We start from the raw sequence: 23418 nt of genomic DNA on the forward strand, positions 1-23418 counted from the left end.
GGTGCATCTTGCACACTCTTGGCCGGCCCTGATTGCACCGCCACGGCGCCACCCAACATTGACAACGAATTTCACACATAAACTATAGGGTAAGCACTTTAAGAAATGCTTTTTTTTTCAAAAAGAGAAAAATGCTAAAATTTTTAGAAAACTTTTTTTAATCAAGAGATATGCGTGTTTATCTATCTATATTTAAGGCGTTTGATATGTTTCTACAATGCATACAATGCATATATTGGGATACATCATTCTGTTTTCTTTATAAGAAGTTAGATCATCTATAGAGACATTGTGTGATGAACATCAATTCGTATACTTCTTCATGTGTTATTACTTCTGTGCTATCTAGCTAGCAGTCGTATCAAAGTAAAATTCGATTAAGAAACGTGAAGGATGAAACGAGTTTTCATAGACTTCGGGTAAGATAACATAGACGAAAACCGAAAGATGATCGTTAACCAATAATTTGAAAATGTTGCATGGGACAGATTGTGGACATGTTTCATAATGACTTTGCTAAGTATGAATGAAACTTATAACATTATCATAGAGTTTGATAATAGATAAATAATCGTTTTGGCAATCACTACTAAAAAAATAATTATTTCAATGAAGCTAATATAATTCGATTTACCACATATGACTCTGACTTGTATTCCCATTTGCAAAAGAGCATTCCCATTTGCAAACTAGTATTTCCATTTGTAAAAGAACATTCCCATTTGCAAAGGGCATTCCCATTTGCAAAAGAGCATTCTCATTCTTTTTAGAAACTGAACCTTACTTGTTTAACATGAACTATATTTTAACAAACGTTCCATCCCGATCTAGTGGCATACTAAAATTTCATGTATCACCGACTTCATTTACCCACCCCTTTTTACAAACCGATCTTTACTCGTTTAACTCGAACTGAACCACTTAGCTCATTTATGATAAAGTTTGCAACTTTAACACTCATTATATCCCGATCTAATATCCTACCAAATTTTATGAAAATTCAACCTCAAATACATAACATTTTTAAGTTAAAACATACATTTTCGAGGTCGGTTCATATCTGGATCTTAAAATGTGTTTTATCTTGATCTTTCTTCTTGAATGCATGACACATGAATACTAGATTATTCTTGATCGTTCCTCTTTGTTTCTATAGAATGGAGATTGTGTTTTGAGTGTGTAGAAAGATGTGTTTTTATAGGCAAAACCCATGGACCTTAAGGCTTAAGCCCATATACCACTTCTAAGTTTATGTTTTTATTTCTAAGTTCATCACTCAACTATTAATAAATAAAATAAATAAACAGTAACACATAATAATAAAATCTTCTATTATTATTTTTATGAAGACGGATGTTATAGTTTGGAATACAAACATGGGCTTATTTGTTGAAACAAGTAGAAATAAATCTACTTGTAGAATTCGATGACCCAAAAGTTGCAAACAAAACAGGTCTTTCTAATCCCCATGAACCCACCACCTTTAGCTAGTGCAAGAAACTCGTCTTCAGTGCGCTCCTTTCCACCCGAATGCTGAGTCATCAAGTGTACATCAAGGTGGGTGGTGGCTTTGAAAGAAGAGCTTGTGTCTGGTATTAAAGGGAGAATCGCCTCTACGACAATAACATTTCCATTATCTGGCAAAGCCTTATAGCAGTTCTTTAGCAACGTTACACAAAAATCATCACTCCAATCATGTAATATCCACTGTCACATACTCACATACATCATTAGTCAACATTGTGTTCAATCAATGTTTTCAAAACCGGATCGTTTCGGCCGGTCGGATAGGTTCGACAGAAATTCAGTCACATGACCGGTCCGGTTCTATGTAGCTCGCTCGGTTCTCTAAAAACCGTCTGGTTGCCGGTCTAATTGGAGAACCTGACCGGTTGAACCGGTTCACCATAAAAAAAATTGTTTTTTTAATTTACAGTATCTTTAACCTTGAACAACATTTTTGAAATAAAAGTTGTTCAGCTGGTCGGACCGGGTTCAACCGGTTAACTAGTAGTTGGTTCGGTTCGTTGTCCGATCCGGTTACGTAAACATTGCAAAATATAAATAGGTTTGATCCATATTACCTTCATAAAGATAGCATCACCTTGAGGAACCTCTTTAAACATGTCTCCTCCAACATGTTCTATACCTACGATTATTTTACATATATACAAGCGTTAGCGTAACGGGTGGTTCTGTTGACCCTCCAACCAACTAAATTTTCTACTAACATGTGTATCTTATAATCAAATTATATATTTACCCAGTGTACTGAGGCACGAAGTTGCAGGGTTTCAGCAATATTCTTATTGTTAAAAGTCAAACAGGCAAGGGCGACCCAAAAAGGGGCAATGTGGGCGTCCGTCCACGGCACGTTTTTGGGCACAAAAATTTTACAAAATTCCAGATGTTATATATATATATATATATATATATATATATATATAGGGGAGGGATGTTTGAGAACTTGATGAGTTGTAAGAACTTTAAGAACTCAATTTTGGACCACACATTTAATTAAATGAGTTAAAATATGTGGCTGATATTAAATTTGATTAAAAAATGAATCAGGAGAGAGAATGAAGATTTTTGTTGATTACACAAGTTTAAACTTTAGTTACACATGTGTAAAAAGTCGATTCGGTGTTTAAAAAATTACGGCAATTTTTTGTAAATTACTTACACTTACGTATTACACATGTATAAAAAAATTCAAAAAAAAAATTTGTTACGTTGAGTTCTTTCGAGTTCTTAAAACTCAAAGCGATCTCAAAAGAAATCAATCATATATATATATATATATATATATATATATATATATATATATTAGAATATTGGAACACTTATAAGCCCACTGCCGTGATAAACTCATTTTAATACCATGATTTTGCTACTTGTTATGTTTATTGCCATAATATTAATTATCGTTTAAAAAAAATAGTTTACATATTTTAATTATTGTAGATTTATATATTTCAATAAAACTTTTCTTAACATGAGAAAACCAACATAATATTACTAATTACTACAAATTATCATGTGGTTGATGGCTGATTTTTCAGTCTTAGTTTCATTATATATTACATGACAAAGGGGGTGATTGTAAGGCCAAGTTTTGTTTTGGCTTTTTTTGAAGATCTTCTCCCCTCAAAGCTAAATGTGCGTCTCGAAGCTCTCGTTTCGTGTCCGGTTTCCTCGTCAGCTTAAATTATTCACTTGATCATTAATATATAACATGTTTCGTAATTTGATATCGCAAGTCACAAATATTGGCCCTACAATTTTGTAATTACAAAATGAAATATAAGATGTATACCTGGATATAGTGGTGCATGTTGAGTTACATGTGGTAAATCGAAATTAATTCCCTTAATAGTGGGATGTTACGATACAATCATGCTAAAGAGTGATTCCTAGACCGCCTCCTACATCAACCACACGTTTGAGGGCGTCGAAACCACGATAGTGCTTCAAAATTTCCGTCATTACCAAAGTGGTATGGTTTATCATGGCTTTATTAAATACCTCATTGAACCGTGCAACTACTGCCGGATATTCAAATGAGTGTACTCCATACACCTTGTCGAACGGAACACCTCCTTTAACAACTGCGTCTTCAAGTGCATACCTTGTTTTATGAAGAAACACTAACCAGACCCCGGACAGATTACTGGTAACCTGGGGGTTGGAAAGATGTTTCCCACGAGGGGTTAGACCCTTGGAAGATGGTTCTTCTGATAACCTGCAAAACAGACCGTGAGCTCGTCACTGAGAAGGGGGGGGGGGGTTCCTCCTTGTGACCACCCTCCGGCGTGAGAATCAGACTAGATTGCTCTTTAAATATAAAAGTATATTAAGAGATTGCTAGAGCAGATATCAGGTATAATTTGATGATAATGTAGTAAGATATGATGAGATCAGATGGTCATACCATTTGTGGTATTTATAGCCGAAGGTAGGTTTCCAAAGAGGTATTGTAACACCCCGACCAAAGGCGGATTATACATCGGGGCGCCACATATTGTTTCATTACTCGTGACACTATTGGGTGTCAATATTTAATAAATACATTCATTCGCGCACGCGCAAAGTAGACAGAAGATAACATAAATCAACAATAACCATTATATTATAAGGCAAAATATTCGAACAACAATAACATGTCTTGATACATTTTAATCTAGGTCCAAAAGTAAAAACGTCCTACGTGTCCACAAGCTTCAGAACAGCTACAGCAAACCTGAACATGTGTTAAAATAAACGTCAAACACTTGCGTGTTGGTGAGAAATCAAGTTTAATAGATAATAATAGATAACAATAAATCTGCGCGCAACGCGTGTATGTCTGGTGTTTAACAAGGGTGCAATCAGATTGTGATCAAGCCTAGATAGATCATAGCTCATAGTTCATAGTTCAATCCGTGCTCCCAATTGAGCACAAAAACGAGAAAACATCTGTGCAAGTGTAAACAAAGAAAACCGTAAACGATAGGTCTCCCGTGTTCATCTAATGGATCCATGAAAACTTCGGAATAGGCCGAACAAAGCGGTTAATGATACACACATACAAATAAACAGCCAAGTAAACGTCCTCAACACATGGGATACTGCGCGACTAAAGTTCATAAACAAGTTTAAGACTAAGTTTGTATGAACACATGAACATCCCAAAACATTAAAAATAAAAAGGGATTAGGTACGAGATTACTCACATGATAAACGATGCGGTGTAAGATAAAGCAAGAACCAACTTTAAACAAGCACAAGTTAACCTATAAATAAGATTATTGTTTTAATGATTTGTTTTAAGTCTTGATATAAGTTAGCATAATTAATAAGTAAATTATTATATATAATATATATATTACCGGAAGAGCAGGGCAGAACAGGGAGGAAGACGGAGGCAGAGAGGGAGGCGACAGAGGATCAACGGCAGAGAGCAAGGAGGAACAGGAGAGTTTAAGTGCTTTGTGTGTGTAGTGTTAGGAAATTAACATTATTATTTATAGGGAAACCCTAGGGAACACAATCCCTAGAAAAAGGGGAAAAGATCTCAAAAAGCAAAAGATTCCAAAAGCAAAAGATATCAAAAGATATGGCAGCAAGGAAAAAGAGAAAAAGGCTGACAGGGAACAGTAAAAAGGCATGGGCAGTTCAGAAAAAGGTACTGGTCAAGCATGGCAAAAGCAGATCTCAAAAGATAATGTCAGTCACTTTTTCTACCAACCAATGGGGTTGGTACGCATGCTGCGCCGAAAGTAACTATTCAGACATTAGATAGGTTAGGTCAACAGCTCAGAAGAAAAGACATGACAACAGCAAACGGCTAGAATAAACAGAAGATACAAGGGTTAAGCGCGGGAAGGCTGAGTGCGCGAGCGCGAAGGCTGGCACAACAATCCTTAGCGCACTGCGGGAAGAATCACAAATCCTTAGCGTGCTGCGTGAAGAACTAGAATTCTAAGCGCATCGCGGGAAGAACATACATTCTTAGCGCATTGCGGGAAGAACATACATTCTTAGCGCATTGCGGGAAGAACATGCATTCTTAGCGCGCTGCGAGAAGAGTTCTCTTCACGCATCGCAGGAACAAGATGTCTTCACGCAGGCTTCCATGTAAGGAGTCTGGCGCGTGGAGCTGCAGACATCCTTAGGCGGGAAGAACCAAAGGACAAGCAAGGAGTTAAAGGAAAAGGGTTCAAGGCTTAAGGGCGGGACGGCGACAAGAGGGAAAAGAAGGCGGAAAGAGAGGAGAGGGACGGAACGGCGGAAATAAAGAGAGAGAAAGAGGCGGGAGGGAAAAGTATATTATTATTATTAAAAGTAAAATATAAGTATAAATATTAAATAATAAAAGAAAGAGATCGGGTCAGAGAAACGGGTACCTGGGTCGGGTCGGATCGGGTCAGATGTCACAGTCTCCCCTACTTTAAGAAATTTCGTCCCGAAATTTATCTCGAAGTAGGTTGCGCAGAGAACAGGTGCGGGTACTTGATCTTCATTTGATCTTCCCTTTCCCATGTAAACTCGGCTCCGCGCTTGGACTCCCAGCGAACTTTAACAATAGGGATACGACTGCGCTTGGTTTGCTTAACCTCGCGATCCATAATCTCAACAGGCTTCTCAACGAAATGCATAGATTCATCAACTTGAACTTCATCAAGTGGAATGTGAAGGTTCTCGTCAGCTAAACACTTCTTGAGATTGGATACATGGAACGTTGGATGCACATTACTGAGCGCGGGCGGCAGGTCAAGTCTGTAGGCAACTTTTCCCACACGCGCGAGAATCTTGAATGGACCAACATATCGAGGAGCAAGCTTACCTTTCTTCCCAAAGCGGACAACACCCTTCCAGGGCGACACTTTGAGGAGAACAAGATCACCAACTTGAAATTCGAGAGGCTTCCGCCTACGATCTGCGTAACTCTTCTGTCGGCTTCTGGCAGTCAGCAGATGATCACGGATCTTGGCGATTTTATCGGTTGTCTCTTGAACAAGTTCGGGTCCTGTGATTTGAGCTTCTCCCACTTCGCTCCAACAAATCGGGGAGCGGCACTTACGACCGTAAAGTGCTTCAAATGGGGCCATACCAATACTGGAATGATAGCTGTTATTATAAGAAAACTCAATCAAAGGCAGGTGCGAATCCCAATTACCTCCAAAATCAAGAACACAAGATCGGAGCATATCCTCCAGAGTTTGAATAGTTCGCTCAGACTGTCCGTCAGTCTGAGGATGATATGCCGTACTCATGTCCAAGCGAGTTCCTAGCGCGGATTGGAGAGATTTCCAAAAGCGAGATATAAAACGGCCATCGCGATCGGATATGATGCTCAAAGGAGTACCATGGCGGCAGACAATTTCCTTGACATAAAGCTGCGCGAGTTGCTCAACACGGTAGTTTTCACGAATGGGCAGAAAGTGAGCAGACTTAGTCAAACGATCCACTATTACCCAAATGCTATCATGTTTGCTTGCTGTCAAAGGTAACTTGGTAATAAAGTCCATCGCTACACATTCCCATTTCCACGTAGGAATCTCTGGTTGTTCGAGCAAACCAGATGGGCGTTGGTGTTCAGCTTTTACTTTAGAACAAGTCAGGCATCTAGCTACGAACACAGCAATATCCTTCTTCATACCGGGCCACCAATAAGTTATGCGCAAATCCTTGTACATCTTATCAGCGCCAGGATGAATAGAATACCGAGATTTATGCGCTTCACTCAGGATATCAGCGCGAAGATTCTCATCACAGGGAATCCAGATGCGATTAAGATAGCAGAGAATTCCACTCAGATTAGGGACAAAGTGTGCTTCCGCGCCACACGCTAACTCGGCGCGAAGGTTACCATTACTGATGGATGCGCGCTGCGCGTCACGAATACGCGATTCAAGGTTGCTCTGAATCGGCGCAAAGTGAAGCTGCGTGCGCGGCAAAATACAGTTAAGCTGGCAGGGTTTTCGGCTGAGCGCATCGGCTACCACATTAGCCTTACCAGGATGATACCGGATCTCACAATCGTAATCGCTGATGAGTTCGTTCCATTGGCGTTGCCTCATGTTAAGTTCCTTTTGATCAAAGATATGCTGAAGGCTTTTATGGTCAGTGTAAAGGATACACTTAGTACCATAAAGGTAGTGTCTCCAGATCTTCAAGGCAAATACAACTGCACCAAGTTCGAGATCGTGAGTTGTATAATTCTTTTCATGAACCTTGAGTTGCCTTGATGCGTAAGCGATAACCTTGCCTCGTTGCATAAGAACACAACCGAGACCTTGGTTGGAGGCATCGCAGTACACGACAAAATCATCATTACCCTCAGGTAGCGCAAGAACAGGAGCTTCACACAACAAACGCTTGAGCGTTAGAAAGGCTTCTTCTTGCTTCGAGCCCCAAATATATGGTTTACCTTTGTGCGTTAGAGCTGTTAAAGGCAAAGCGATCTTTGAGAAGTTCGAAATGAAGCGCCGGTAATAACCAGCTAAGCCCAGAAAGGAACGGATCTCGGAAGGAGAGGATGGCGTAATCCAGTTCTTGATTGCTTCAATTTTGGATGGGTCGACATGAATACCCATCTTGTTTACAACATGACCAAGAAACTGTACTTCATCAGACCAGAATTCACACTTGGAAAGCTTAGCATAGAGCTGCTCGGTTCGAAGCTTTTGCAACACCAACCGAAGATGTTGCTCGTGCTCGGCCTTGGTCTTAGAATACACCAGAACATCATCGATAAACACAATCACGAATTTATCCAAGAAAGGCCTACACACCCGATTCATTAGATCCATGAAAACGGCGGGTGCGTTGGTTAAACCGAAGGACATGACCAAGAATTCAAAATGGCCATAACGAGTTCGAAAAGCAGTCTTCGGAACATCTTCATCGCGGATGCGCAACTGGTGATAGCCAGAGCGGAGATCAATCTTCGAGAAACAAGAGGCACCTTGGAGTTGATCAAAGAGGTCGTCAATACGCGGTAAGGGATACCGGTTTTTAATGGTGAGTTTGTTCAACTCGCGGTAATCAATACACATGCGAAACGATCCATCTTTCTTTTTAACGAACAACACCGGAGCACCCCAGGGCGAAGAGCTAGGGCGAATGAATCCTTTAGCAGTCAACTCTTGAAGTTGGCTTGCCAATTCTTGCATCTCAGCGGGTGCAAGACGATAAGGAGATTTAGCTACGGGGGAAGCACCAGGGACAAGATCAATACGGAACTCAACTTCACGAGCGGGAGGGATACCAGGAAGATCATCAGGAAAAACTTCAGGGAAATCACGCACAACAGGGATATCGCGAAGCTTCTTCTCTTCAGCAGGTTTGACCACATGGGCTAGAAATGCAACACACTTCTTCCGCATGAGTCTGTGGGCTTCGGCGCAGGACATAAGCTTAAGACCGCGGGAGGGTTTTTCGCCGTAGATGTGAAGATCACCATTTTCTCGAGGTATGCGAATCATCTTCTTGGCGCAAATAACTTCGGCGCGATTATGCGTAAGCCAGTCCATACCAATGATAACATCAAAGCTTCCAAGAGGCATGGGGATGAGATCGATTAGAAAATCGTTTTCGTTAAGGTTAAGCGTACAATCTTTAATCACTGAGTTAATTAAAACAGTTTCGCCATTAGCCAATTCAACTGAAAAATCTTCTTTTAAATCGCTGCGCGGTCGCGCAAGCTTCTGCTCGAAGGCGCGAGAGATAAAACTTCGATCGGCGCCAGTATCAAAAAGTATAGAAGCATAAAATCCGTTAAGCAAAAATGTACCATTAACTACGTCATTATTCGCTTGCGCTTGGTGCGCGGTTATGTTAAAAGCTCGTCCACGCGTCACTTGGTTTGAAATCTGGTTCACCGGATTCGCTTGCGTAATCTGAACTTGTAGTCTCGGGCACGCGTTCCGGAAATGACTGGGATCACCGCAGTTATAGCACGATCTGGGTCGTGGGTTTTGGTATGTTGGTTGTGGGTTCTGCGGGTAAACTGGTGGTGTTGGCGCAATTGGATTGGCGGGAAGGATTTTACAAAACTCAGCAGAGTGACCAACGCGGCCACATCGGTTACATTGACGACACGGGGTTTGGGTTGGGTGGTGAAGTCTACAGGTTGGGCAAAAGGGTTGATTTCCTGTGTAAGGTTTCTTAGGTGGCGGGGCAGGGAGTGCTGGATTGGTTAGGGCATAGTTGTGAACTACAGGAGGAGTTGGGTAGGCTGTCAGAGGGTTAGGCGCGTAAACTGGAGGTTGGTAGGTGGGTTGCTGGACAATGGGCGGGTTGGTAAGCGCATAGGCTTTGCGCCTGCGCTTGAGGTTGTTACGGTTTGAGGGTTCTGGTTTGGTTTCTGTTGGTTCAGGGGCAGTCTTGGTGAGTTTGGTCTTTTCTGTTCCCCGCAGGAACAGGGTTCCTGCTCTGACATGGTTGTCGCTGAGCACAGCGGCCAACTCGATGGCGTCAGAGAGGGTTACTGGGTTTCTGGCCCATACAGAATCTTGAATTTCCATGGGGAGACCCCCAAGGAATTTCTCTATGGCTCGGCGGGAAGGGATAACAAGGTGAGGGACCAGTAAGCTTAGCTCGTGGAAACGCGTCGCGTACTCGCGCGCTTCACCGCTGTATTGCTTAAGATTCCAAAATTCCTCCTCCAGGCGCTTAACTTCGTTGGGAGGGCAGAATTCTCGCGTAAGAATTTCCTTAAATTCCTCCCAGAGCATGCTGGAAGCAGCTTCTGCGCCACACGCATGAGCTACTCCATTCCACCACGTAAGCGCTCTGGATTCCAGGACACTGGAGGCATATAGGGTTCGTCTGTCATGAGGGCATTGGGTATGGAGGAAAGTGTTTTCAATCTTTTCGAGCCATTGGAGAATCACGGTGGCTCCTTCAAGCCCTGTGAATTTCGGAGGGTTACCCGCATTAAAGGACTTAATGTTGTAACCAGAGGTGTTGGTATTGTTTTGGCTCAAAGCTTGGGCTATTGCGGTGGCCATTTCCTGGGAACGTTGCTGCGAGCGTCTGCGCGCGGCTTCTTTCTTCTTGAGATGGCGACGAGATAGCGGAGGCATTCTATAAAAATTTTAATTTTAGTTAATATCTTGGTTTTATCGCAAAGTATAACCTCGAAAAGCTTGGTTTCGCGGAGTCAGTTACAGTCAAAAGTTAAAGTAAAATAAATGACCCTAAATGCAGACTTAATAAAGGTAACAAATTCGAATCAAGAATCGACAATTCATGTATCACCATGACTTTCCGAATTCCCAATTTAAAATATTCGAGCAAACGAGTATTGGAGATTGACGATTCATGTATCACCATGACTTTTCAATCTTCAATATAAAACATAAAATGAGTATTGGAGGTCGACAATTCATGTATCACCATGACTTTTCAAGTCTCCAACCTCAGAACATAATCGTAAATGGAAATTGAAAATCAACTATTCATGTATCACCATGACTTTTCGGATTTTCAATCCCAACAAACGAATATGTAAGTAAAATCAATAAAAATCGAAATTCACAAAAATCGAAATATCGCGGAATAAAACATAAAATCATATACTGCGCAAGCGCGAGCATATTCATAAATAACGAGTAATTAACAATAAGCGCGCAAACATGAGATTTCTCTCATGCGCGAGAAGGGACTCTTAGGTATTCTAGGCCGTTACGTCTAACCACCTATCCTAAAGTCAACGAGCTCTGATACCAATCTGTAACACCCCGACCAAAGGCGGATTATACATCGGGGCGCCACATATTGTTTCATTACTCGTGACACTATTGGGTGTCAATATTTAATAAATACATTCATTCGCGCACGCGCAAAGTAGACAGAAGATAACATAAATCAACAATAACCATTATATTATAAGGCAAAATATTCGAACAACAATAACATGTCTTGATACATTTTAATCTAGGTCCAAAAGTAAAAACGTCCTACGTGTCCACAAGCTTCAGAACAGCTACAGCAAACCTGAACATGTGTTAAAATAAACGTCAAACACTTGCGTGTTGGTGAGAAATCAAGTTTAATAGATAATAATAGATAACAATAAATCTGCGCGCAACGCGTGTATGTCTGGTGTTTAACAAGGGTGCAATCAGATTGTGATCAAGCCTAGATAGATCATAGCTCATAGTTCATAGTTCAATCCGTGCTCCCAATTGAGCACAAAAACGAGAAAACATCTGTGCAAGTGTAAACAAAGAAAACCGTAAACGATAGGTCTCCCGTGTTCATCTAATGGATCCATGAAAACTTCGGAATAGGCCGAACAAAGCGGTTAATGATACACACATACAAATAAACAGCCAAGTAAACGTCCTCAACACATGGGATACTGCGCGACTAAAGTTCATAAACAAGTTTAAGACTAAGTTTGTATGAACACATGAACATCCCAAAACATTAAAAATAAAAAGGGATTAGGTACGAGATTACTCACATGATAAACGATGCGGTGTAAGATAAAGCAAGAACCAACTTTAAACAAGCACAAGTTAACCTATAAATAAGATTATTGTTTTAATGATTTGTTTTAAGTCTTGATATAAGTTAGCATAATTAATAAGTAAATTATTATATATAATATATATATTACCGGAAGAGCAGGGCAGAACAGGGAGGAAGACGGAGGCAGAGAGGGAGGCGACAGAGGATCAACGGCAGAGAGCAAGGAGGAACAGGAGAGTTTAAGTGCTTTGTGTGTGTAGTGTTAGGAAATTAACATTATTATTTATAGGGAAACCCTAGGGAACACAATCCCTAGAAAAAGGGGAAAAGATCTCAAAAAGCAAAAGATTCCAAAAGCAAAAGATATCAAAAGATATGGCAGCAAGGAAAAAGAGAAAAAGGCTGACAGGGAACAGTAAAAAGGCATGGGCAGTTCAGAAAAAGGTACTGGTCAAGCATGGCAAAAGCAGATCTCAAAAGATAATGTCAGTCACTTTTTCTACCAACCAATGGGGTTGGTACGCATGCTGCGCCGAAAGTAACTATTCAGACATTAGATAGGTTAGGTCAACAGCTCAGAAGAAAAGACATGACAACAGCAAACGGCTAGAATAAACAGAAGATACAAGGGTTAAGCGCGGGAAGGCTGAGTGCGCGAGCGCGAAGGCTGGCACAACAATCCTTAGCGCACTGCGGGAAGAATCACAAATCCTTAGCGTGCTGCGTGAAGAACTAGAATTCTAAGCGCATCGCGGGAAGAACATACATTCTTAGCGCATTGCGGGAAGAACATACATTCTTAGCGCATTGCGGGAAGAACATGCATTCTTAGCGCGCTGCGAGAAGAGTTCTCTTCACGCATCGCAGGAACAAGATGTCTTCACGCAGGCTTCCATGTAAGGAGTCTGGCGCGTGGAGCTGCAGACATCCTTAGGCGGGAAGAACCAAAGGACAAGCAAGGAGTTAAAGGAAAAGGGTTCAAGGCTTAAGGGCGGGACGGCGACAAGAGGGAAAAGAAGGCGGAAAGAGAGGAGAGGGACGGAACGGCGGAAAGAAAGGGAGAGAAAGAGGCGGGAGGGAAAAGTATATTATTATTATTAAAAGTAAAATATAAGTATAAATATTAAATAATAAAAGAAAGAGATCGGGTCAGAGAAACGGGTACCTGGGTCGGGTCGGATCGGGTCAGATGTCACAGGTATGGCCGGCTGCAACAGTGTTCCTGTTCCACCAACAGTAGCCTACGCACGTGCCCTGCTGGTAGTTGGTGGGTAGGTAGCGGCTGATAGTGACCAGGCCTGCTGTATACTATTCCTGTTCCACCAACTGACGGCTACGCACGTGGTATGGCAGTAGTTGGTGAGTAGGCAGCGGCTAATAGTGACATACAGTGCAGGAGCATGCTGCTCGCCATACTGTTGTCAATAAGCTGTCGTATCTTTAGTCAGATCTTTTTCCCATACCTCGTCAGGTACAGTACAGAAGATCTTCCTGTATCGTACGGACTGGCTTATTTGGGCGGGAGTATTCCCCCTCCCGCCCTTGTGCGGGATAGTTCCCGGCTTCGCTCATTCCTTCAGGTGACACTGAGTGATTGAGAGCTAAGTGCCTTGTGCGTGTAGCCATGCTGCGCGGGTGGCCTTCCCTGATGGCTTGTATCCGAGGCTGCGGGGACAGGCGGAGTCCTTCACCATCGGGAGGCATATCCTGCGGGACCAGCTTGCGTACTGCGCGTAAGGACGTCACGTCTCTGAGCATGGTTGGTCCTGCGGATCCAGTTGGTTTCTGCGCAGACGTCCCTCTTCGAGGTGAGTCTTGCGGGTCCAACTAGGCTCTGCTGGGACCTACCTCTTCAAGTCCCCCCAGTCCAATGTTCTTCTCATGAGTGTTTAATAAAGTGAGGTGAACTTTTGGACTTTAAACAGAGGGTTTTGAAAAGGGTTTTTTAAGGTTTTCCATGGGGATTCTTCCCGCGGAAGTCCTTGTCACTTGCAGAAATTCCCGAGTTTCCTGCTTGGTCTTTGGGTATGATGCGGGTAGGCTGTAACCTCCTCGCAAGTCAGGAGCGTTGAGTCCTACTTGTGTGGATTCTCCATGAGGTTTTGGTAGTTTTGAACATAGTGATCAATTATGTTAAAACCACCAATTCCATCCTGGAGCTTCAAACAACGTAGTTCTCGACGTTCCCGCTATGCGGGGATGTTATTTCCGTTTCCGCAAGCATTGCCCAGAAGATCCTTCTTGGTTTCAATTCCCAGCGGAGCGCTAGGTATGTGAAGGGTTTTGCCTTTACACTGTACCTGCGCTCGTCTTACGGTTACTTTACTTCCAAGGTATTCCTGGCGTCAATTCCCTGCGGGTGCTAGGTATGTGAAGGGTTTTGCCTTTACACTGTACCCGCACCCGTCTTATAGTTACTTGGTTGCCGAGGTACTTGGCTTCAATTCCCTGCGGGTGCTAGGTATGTGAAGGGTTTTGCCTTAACACTGTACCCGCATCCGTCTTACGGTTACTTGTTCGCCAAGGTTTTCTTGGCTTCAATTCCCTGCGGGTGCTAGGTATGTGAAGGGTTTTGCCTTAACACCGTACCCGCATCCATCTTACGGTTACTTGTTTGCCAAGGTTTACTTGGCTTCAATTCCCTGCGGGTGCTAGGTATGTGAAGGGTTTTGCCTTAACACTGTACCCGCATCCGTCTTACGGTTACTTGTTTGCCAAGGTAAGGGGGGTTTTTCCCGCTTACTTTTTAATATTTTTAAATTTTGAATTTTGAAATTCGAAAGGTTGGTGGAAAGATAGGAACAGTCCAAACCTCTGAAACGTCGTGCGACAGTTTCTTCTGACTGTGTCAGGACGTGCAGGAAGTTATGGTGACGTGACATTATATGGTCATTCCAGATGCTTTTTACGGCGCGTGGGCGCGATTTTTCGGGCGCGTGGCCGCGAAATTACTGGCACACGTCCTGTCAACAGCTGTTGCCAGCCTGCTTTTTGCCACGTGTCATAGTTTCATTGCACCTTCGATTTCTCTCTCCTCCGCATTAAATTCACCGCATTAATTGCGATTAGTATATAAAGGGGGAGAGGCCTCTTTGTAATCCACATTTTCACCTTTCTTCTTCTTAGTGATTTCCGGCAAATACTCCCCTTTTCAGGCAAGCATTTTCCCGAAATCACTTTCTTCTTTCTGCAAAATGTCTTCCCATGATGCTGAAGCTGTAGCCGATGATAGGAGTACTGCTGGCGAGTGCCGGTGTGCTCTACCTGTCGATCAGTACCAGTACATCGTCAGGAAGTTCATGCTTGAGTCTCTTGAGCCCGAGTTTCCTGAATCCCACCAGACTGTGTACGATGCCCCCAGTGGCAAGATCGGGGTATATGCTGCATTCTTTGTCTATGGGAACCTTAGGTTTCCTTTGACAAAGTTTATGTACCGTGTCCTGGAGAGGCACGGTGTGCACCTGACCGAGGTGCATCCAATGGCGATTGCCAAGATCCGGCACTTCGAGTGGGTGTGCCGGATTCTGGGTATTGAGCCCTATGTGGACCGCCTGATGACCTTCTATACTTGGAGGTGCGTCCAGGGGTGGTACACCCTGACAACCCGTATTAAGGGTTTGAAGATCTGCGTGACCGAGCGCAGTCTCCGATCGTGGAAGCGGGAGTTCTTCTACATCTCTGCCCGCGCCATCCCCATTGCCATGAAGTTCAAGAAGGGTCAAGCGCTTCCGAGCCTTCACGCTTCCAGCTACCAGGAGGCGGAATGGTTCGCGAAGATATCCCGGGTCCAATCTCCGGTTTACCGGTTTGCGGAGTCCGGGATGGTGCTGCTGGGGATGAGCCGGGTATGGAAGGTGGCGTCTCGGTTTCCTATCCTTCTCGAATACGGTTTGAACTCTATTCCTTATGGTATGTCTTGTCTTTCTTGCTGATATTAGTTTATTTTCTAACTGTTTCTTTTTCTTTCAGAGGGGAATAATTTGGAGTCGCTCCTGTTCCCGCGGGAAGCTGACAGTCCCGTGCGGGTGGGCACTCGTGCTCTGGACGACAATGAGTTGCCCATCCTGGAGCAAACGGCGGATCGGTTTGTGGAGGTCTATCCGCCGGGCCAAGAGATCCTGAGCCACCGGCGGCCAGGTAAGGCGATATTCTATCCTCAACCCCTCAATGCTGTACCCACTGCTGGAAATCCTTACATCCTGTCTTCTTCTGAGGAATCCGCAGATGGTCCTCCCCTTGTGCGGAAGAAGAAGGCTGGCGGAGGGAAGGGAAAGGAGAAGGTGGCCTCCACGGCTGATCCGGTGCTTCTATCTGACACCGAGTCAGATAGTGAAGAGGTGGCGGGGAACCCCGGTGGTGAGAAGACCACCGCTCCGGAGGCTACGTCTGTTACCTCCGGAGAACCAATGACGACGACGGTGACCGGCGTCAAGAGACCGGCCCCATCGGGCTTGTCCCCGCCCCTCCGTACGTTCAGGCTCAAGAAAACCCGTAAGTACATTATTTTTGTAGATTTATCATACTTCATAAATTTATTAACACTTATCTTCTTGTGCAGGCGTGGATGTTGACGCATTCCAGGGTGAAGTACCAAGTAGTACCTCTCCGCCGATGACGGTAGGCTTGGTCAGCCTACCTGAGGCGTCGACCCAGGCGCCTGCGCCTGGTCCCGCTGGTTCAGTTGCTCATTCTGAGCCGACTGTTCCAGCCGAGTTTACGCCACCGCCGGCCGTGAGTGCGATTTTTACGGCGTCCACCGAGCCGGCGGTTACGATTGCTGCGGATTCTGCGGCAGCGACTGCGGCGGCTGCCACCATGCCCCCGCCACCGGCACCGATGGCCGGCCCATCAGGTACGCATGGGAGTACTCGCCAGTCCTTGCCACCTTCCCATCTGCCTGACCTTTTGGATGGGTTTCCTTTGGGTTCAGGTGATGGGTTCGGCGGTTATCGGCCTGTTATAGACCCTACAGGTGCGTAGGGTTCCTTTGGCCCTTTTTAACTTATTTTTATCATCTTTTCCTAACTGCTTTTTTGTTTTTTGCAGTGTCGGATTCCAATGAAGTGTATGTTCCGCGATGGAACATACGCCGAGGAACAACCCTTCGCACCCCTGTGGAGTGCGTGGAATGGGCTCGCCACGCTGCTCCCCATGGTGCGTTGGGGGAAGCCATGGCTAGCTACCAGGAGGGTAGGCTAACCAATGAGCTTCGGGTTCTCCAAGCCCGGATGCAGCCGCGCGTCGAGCTGCTTTGTCGTGAAAACGACAAGTTGAAAGCAGCTCGCGCCAAGGATGTATCTCAGGCGCGTGCTCTTCGGGAGGAGAACCAACGATTGACCGCAGCTGCTGCGGAGAAGGAGAAGGCTTTCAAGGCCCTCGAGGTTGAAGTTCAAGCGCGACTCGAGGCCCGCTCCAAGGCTGCCCAAGCTGTTAACGAACAGCTTCGGCTGGCTAAGGAGACTGCGAGGAACGCGACTGAGAGGGCTACCAAGGCTGAAGCCGTTGCTGAGCCTTTACGCATAGAGAACGAGGAGCTCAAGGCCCAACTAGAGGCTCTCCAACGTGCTCATGATGCCTTGGCCATGGAAGATGCCAAGAAGCTCCAAGAGATCCTGGACCAGAGGGGCGTGCTTGACCACACAGAGCGGAAGCTTAAGGGCGTTGAAGAGGCTGCTGCAAAGGAAGTGCAACTTGCCAACCTCAATAAAAGGGAAGCCGAACGCGCCTGCACCCAAGCCCTGGTTGCCAAGGAATGGCTTCTTCGAGAAGCGTTGCCTCAGGTATTTTAGTTTTACGTCTTCACGCTTTCCTTTGTTCATAGAAAAGGTGTTTGACACTTGTATTTTCTTTGTAGGTTGTGCATCGTGTCTTCTCAGAGACATCCTACGACGATGCGATGAGCGCAGCCCTCAACGCTTCTCACGAGGATGGGGAACGGGCTGGCTTCCTGCTTGGTCTAGGGTTCGTTGAGAAAGGCTTCCCGCCTTCCAACTTCCCTTTGTACAATGTTGACACTGAAGCCATATATGACCAAGCAGTAAATCAATATGCTGCCTTCCCGCATCCAGTGATGGAGAAGGTGAACCAAGTAGCTGCTGCTGATGATGGGTTAGCCGTCCTTAAAGCCTTCCTCGAACCGCCTCGTTCTTCTGATGGAGCGGGTCCAAGTGGAGGCGGCCCTGAGGCTTGATCCGAAGATCCCTTCCCATTGCTAGGATAGTCTTGTACGGATGTATTTATTTTCTTTTCGTAGGCGGGTAGTTACCCGGCCATTCTTGTAATAATTCATGTGAAATATTAATCTTTTTGCGTATAAGATTGTTATTTCCTTCTTTGGGTTCCTTGCTTTATAAACTTATGACTTGCATATTTAGTTTAAATTAGCAAATTTCCAAGTGTTTAGAATAAGTTAACCTGTTGAACGTGGTTGATAATGGGTTAAAGTTTTGCTTCCTCTCGTGATTGTGCGGTTAGAACCGTCACTTGCACTTAGTAGGATGGCTAAACTTTAACCTTCATCTGACCTGCGTGTAGGTTTTCCTCATCTTTTGAGGATAAGTTAACCTTTGAACGTGGTTGATAATAGGTGTGAAGTTTTGCTTCCTCTTTCGTGATTGTGCGGGTAGAACCGTCACTTGCACTTAGTAGGATGGCAAAACTTTACCCTTATCTGACCTGCGTGTAGGTTTTCCTCATCCTTTGAGGATAAGTTAACCTTTGAACGTGGTTGATAATAGGTGTGAAGTTTTGCTTCCTCTTTCGTGATTGTGCGGGTAGAACCGTCACTTGCACTTAGTAGGATGGCAAAACTTTACCCTTATCTGACCTGCGTGTAGGTTTTCCTCATCCTTTTTAAGAATTGTTTTGAACCGTTCGACGCGCGGTTGTCAATAGGTTAGTGTTCAGTTTCCTTTAATGATTCATGCGGATAGACCGGCACTTTCATTTAATGGGATAATTGAACTCTTCCCCTTCAACTGTCCTGCGTGAAGGTTTGTCACGTTATTGGGTTCGTGCGGGTAGGACCGCCTTCCCATGCAATGACTTCACGTAATTATGCGGTGAAAACCGGCATATTAATGTTCAGAAAAGTATAAATGTAAAATCATCAGCTTCGATGTTCTTAGAGAATCATTTCCATTAGAAGTGGCTCTTGGCCTTTTCTTTACAAATTGGAATTGATTTACATGCAAACTGTGTAAATGAGCTCCCTTCCATGTTGTTGGGATGGGAGTGCCATCGAGCCGATACGCACCTGGTTCGGGATCTCGTTCTTTACGCAGCATGTAGTCTCGATATTGAAGCTGGAATTTTGATTCGTGTTTTCCCCAGCTGGGGTTCTACACGCACCCGCCTGCTCAGCTTTTATTGCGCCACGAGGTGCGCGAGCGTCCCATCTATGACAAATGCTTCAACCATGTCTTTTACGTCTGTGCATTCTTCAGTGTTGTGGCCTTTTGTCTTGTGAAAATCACAGTATTTGCTCCGATCAGCATCGTGACGATGTCGGATTATTGGAGGCTTTGGCCACGGGAGCTCTTCAGTGGCGAATATCTCAGTGACGCTTTTGCTGAGTGGCGTCCATCTGGAGTTCCGGTGCGGCTGTGCATTATCCCTTCCGCCCAATCGATGTTGCAAGCCGGATGAGGTGTCAAAGTTTACCCTTGACTGCCAAATGCCTTGCTTCCGCTTTTTATTTAGTCGGGCGGTGAGGACGTTGTCTTCTCTCGTCTTCTGGGTGTAGAGGTTTGTGCTCTGTGGGAGATCTCTACCCAGTTGCTTCTCGGTTTCCGCATAGCGTTTTGCTGCCGTCATGATGGCATCCCATGTGGATGGCATGCCATCTTTACCCGTTAGGGTGCGGATGAGCTCTGGGTCATGCGCGCCCTGGATGAAGGCAGCGCGAACAAGATCTTCGCTGATATTGCCCAAACTTAGCTTCTTTGAGTTGAAGCGAGTGATGAAGTTTGGCAGAGATTCATCTTCTTCTCGTATGCATTTGAGGATTGTCCATTGCTCCTCGGTATACTTCCGTTGCTGGCTGAAGTGTTGGCTAAACTTCTGCTGGAAGTCTGCCCAGTCGTAGATGTGGTTGACCGGTAGACGATCAAACCAAGCTCTAGCAGCCCCAACAAGCGTCATTTGGAACATGTAGCACCAGGTGGGTTCCGTCCAATTGCTGACGGTTGCCCCTGCTATGAACCTGTTCAAATGATCGTCTGGATCAGATATACCGTCATATGTGCCTATGTTAGGCATTTGTTTTGCACTCTTTGGGGCGATTGCTTCCGCAATGTCCCTTGCAAACTTGGACGTTCCTGCATTTGCAATGTTTGGTCTGAACGTTTTGGAGAAGTCTCGTGGACTTCCACCTGTACTTTTTGGTTTGAAGGCTTGTCCAAAATGCCTTTTCGGTTGGGATTCCATTTCCTTACGCTTCCCTTTTGCCCTATGGCGAGGGTTCGCGTCGGAGTCGGATTCCTCCGAGTCATCCAAGTAATCTTCGAATTCGTCAGCCTGTTGGACGGAACGCAGGCGTTCGTCCAACTCAGTCTGGAATTCCTTTTGTCGTGCCTCCGCCCATGCCTTGACTTCATCGAGAGTTTGGCGGGGGAGTCTTCGTTTCTCAACCTGGGTATCAGTGGATCCTAGTAGGCGATCATTTACTGCACTTGCCCCAGCCTGAGTAACTGGGGTAGTGTTCGTAAAATTTACTTCACTTGCCCCGGCTTGGGTAACCGGGGTAGTGTTTGTAAAAACTGTGTTACCGGTATTCACCCCAGTAGCTGGGGTTGTGGTTACCGGAATTTCTCTAACCATCTTTGTAGAAAGTTTGAAAAAACTGGAGATAAAGTTCTAGCTTTATGCACGGATGGCGCCAATGAAGAAACACTAACCAGACCCCGGACAGATTACTGGTAACCTGGGGGTTGGAAAGATGTTTCCCACGAGGGGTTAGACCCTTGGAAGATGGTTCTTCTGATAACCTGCAAAACAGACCGTGAGCTCGTCACTGAGAAGGGGGGGGGGGGTTCCTCCTTGTGACCACCCTCCGGCGTGAGAATCAGACTAGATTGCTCTTTAAATATAAAAGTATATTAAGAGATTGCTAGAGCAGATATCAGGTATAATTTGATGATAATGTAGTAAGATATGATGAGATCAGATGGTCATACCATTTGTGGTATTTATAGCCGAAGGTAGGTTTCCAAAGAGGTATGGCCGGCTGCAACAGTGTTCCTGTTCCACCAACAGTAGCCTACGCACGTGCCCTGCTGGTAGTTGGTGGGTAGGTAGCGGCTGATAGTGACCAGGCCTGCTGTATACTATTCCTGTTCCACCAACTGACGGCTACGCACGTGGTATGGCAGTAGTTGGTGAGTAGGCAGCGGCTAATAGTGACATACAGTGCAGGAGCATGCTGCTCGCCATACTGTTGTCAATAAGCTGTCGTATCTTTAGTCAGATCTTTTTCCCATACCTCGTCAGGTACAGTACAGAAGATCTTCCTGTATCGTACGGACTGGCTTATTTGGGCGGGAGTATTCCCCCTCCCGCCCTTGTGCGGGATAGTTCCCGGCTTCGCTCATTCCTTCAGGTGACACTGAGTGATTGAGAGCTAAGTGCCTTGTGCGTGTAGCCATGCTGCGCGGGTGGCCTTCCCTGATGGCTTGTATCCGAGGCTGCGGGGACAGGCGGAGTCCTTCACCATCGGGAGGCATATCCTGCGGGACCAGCTTGCGTACTGCGCGTAAGGACGTCACGTCTCTGAGCATGGTTGGTCCTGCGGATCCAGTTGGTTTCTGCGCAGACGTCCCTCTTCGAGGTGAGTCTTGCGGGTCCAACTAGGCTCTGCTGGGACCTACCTCTTCATTTTATAAAACATAAAAGAACATATAATCAATCAAAGGAAAACAAACAAATATAAGTATTTTTAAATTTATTTTCTAATTAAACATTTGACTAGTTGTTTTAAACCCGCGCATTTAAGTCTCTTTTTAAAATAAATTTAATTTACTTTCTTTTTGTTATTATGTCCATTTGTTATGATTGTTTTGATATAAAGTGGATGATATGGTTACACTTACCAACTATTAGTGAATACTTTATCCTGAGCCAATTGTATTAATGGACCTAAGGAGACTCCATCTTCGTTCGGAATGAAGTATTTGGCAATCGGGGTGAGTCCATAGACTCGAATAGGCCTTGATTCATGGACCCTTTCGTCACAAGTGACAATAGAATGACTTGAGAGCAAACGAAGCATTCGGTCAATCATGTCGGGGGCATCTTGGTTGGGGATTGATAAACAAGAAGCGATATCATGACTCGAGAGTTGGGCATTAGGTCCCATCTCGGCTATAGTCTCTAGGACCTTAAGCTTGATTGTAGTCATCAACACCATGCCCAATGATATTGAGAAAGTCAATTCCATTGCAGTATTAAAGTGATCCTCATTGTAGCTCATTTTCACACAACTCTTGTCTCTATTTTTTCTAGTTTGTGGTTAATCTCTCACAAGTTGGCACTCCTTTGTAGGCACATAAAACCAATCAAGTATGCCAATATATTTAACGTTAAGGAGAGGTGGGGGTACCACCAAGGCCCTAGTTGTTAAAATACTTTATTTATTTTATAAATGAAAGCCTATAAGTTGTCTTTTTTTTTAAAAAAAATGGAAAGAGTTTTGGTGTATATTTTATTACTGATTTTAGGGTAATTGGAGATTAACGTGTTTTATGTTTCAGTTCAATTTCGTTTTTTTGTTTTTCATTTTGGTTTTGGTTTTTTTGGTCATATGGGTCGGATTTTTTGGTTTCGTTTCATTTTGGTTTTTGTCAGTTTCGTTTAAGTTCGGTTTCGATTTTGATATTGATTTTTTTAGTTTTTCATTTGTTTCGTTTTGGTCGGGTTTGGTGCTTTTGCCCGGACAAATATATCACAACCGAACCAAAATGAAACTGTCCAAAACGAAATAAAAAATCGAAACCGAACCGAAACTGAAAAACCAGACTAAAACGGAAAAAAAAATCAAAAAACTGAACGAAAACAAAACCGAAAACGAACTAAATATCGAAACCGAGAAAACTGACTAACAAAACAAAAAAACCTAAACCGGGACGGGTCAAAACGGTCCGGGGCATCGGCGGGTCGGGTCGAACCGAACGCGAACGGAGCCTACCGTCAAACAGAGCGCGAACTGATGCGCGCGGGCCGTCAGATCGAATGTGAACCGACCAGAACGCAACCATGTTAGTCGAGCGGTTGAAGATTCCAACGAATTTACTTGATTCCTTCACATGATGGAAGGATTTGGAAGTCATTTATTTAAAAGGAACTTGAAGGAATTGAATTCCAATTCCAATTCCAATTCCAATTCTTTGTTAACCGAACAAACCAAAATGGAATTCATATTCCAATTCCAATTCCAACAAAACGAACTCGTCATGTCAT

General features: G+C 44.3%; 1 pseudogene across 1 annotated transcript; it reads right to left on the minus strand.

Moving 5' to 3' along the window:
* Positions 1–1410: 1410 nt before the first annotated feature.
* LOC143628901 (cathecol O-methyltransferase 1-like) lies at positions 1411–22488 on the minus strand (annotated as a pseudogene). The gene is made up of 4 exons (XR_013152837.1): positions 22053–22488; positions 3317–3628; positions 2085–2149; positions 1411–1707 (listed from the first exon to the last, which is right to left on the minus strand). The product of XR_013152837.1 is annotated as a cathecol O-methyltransferase 1-like (transcript).
* Between the last annotated feature and the right edge of the window lie 930 nt (positions 22489–23418).

The sequence above is a fragment of the Bidens hawaiensis genome, unplaced genomic scaffold (assembly GCF_021521415.1).
Source record: "Bidens hawaiensis isolate Kalapana, Puna unplaced genomic scaffold, B.hawaiensis_p1.1 tig00000458_1, whole genome shotgun sequence".
Classification (NCBI taxonomy): domain Eukaryota; kingdom Viridiplantae; phylum Streptophyta; class Magnoliopsida; order Asterales; family Asteraceae; genus Bidens; species Bidens hawaiensis.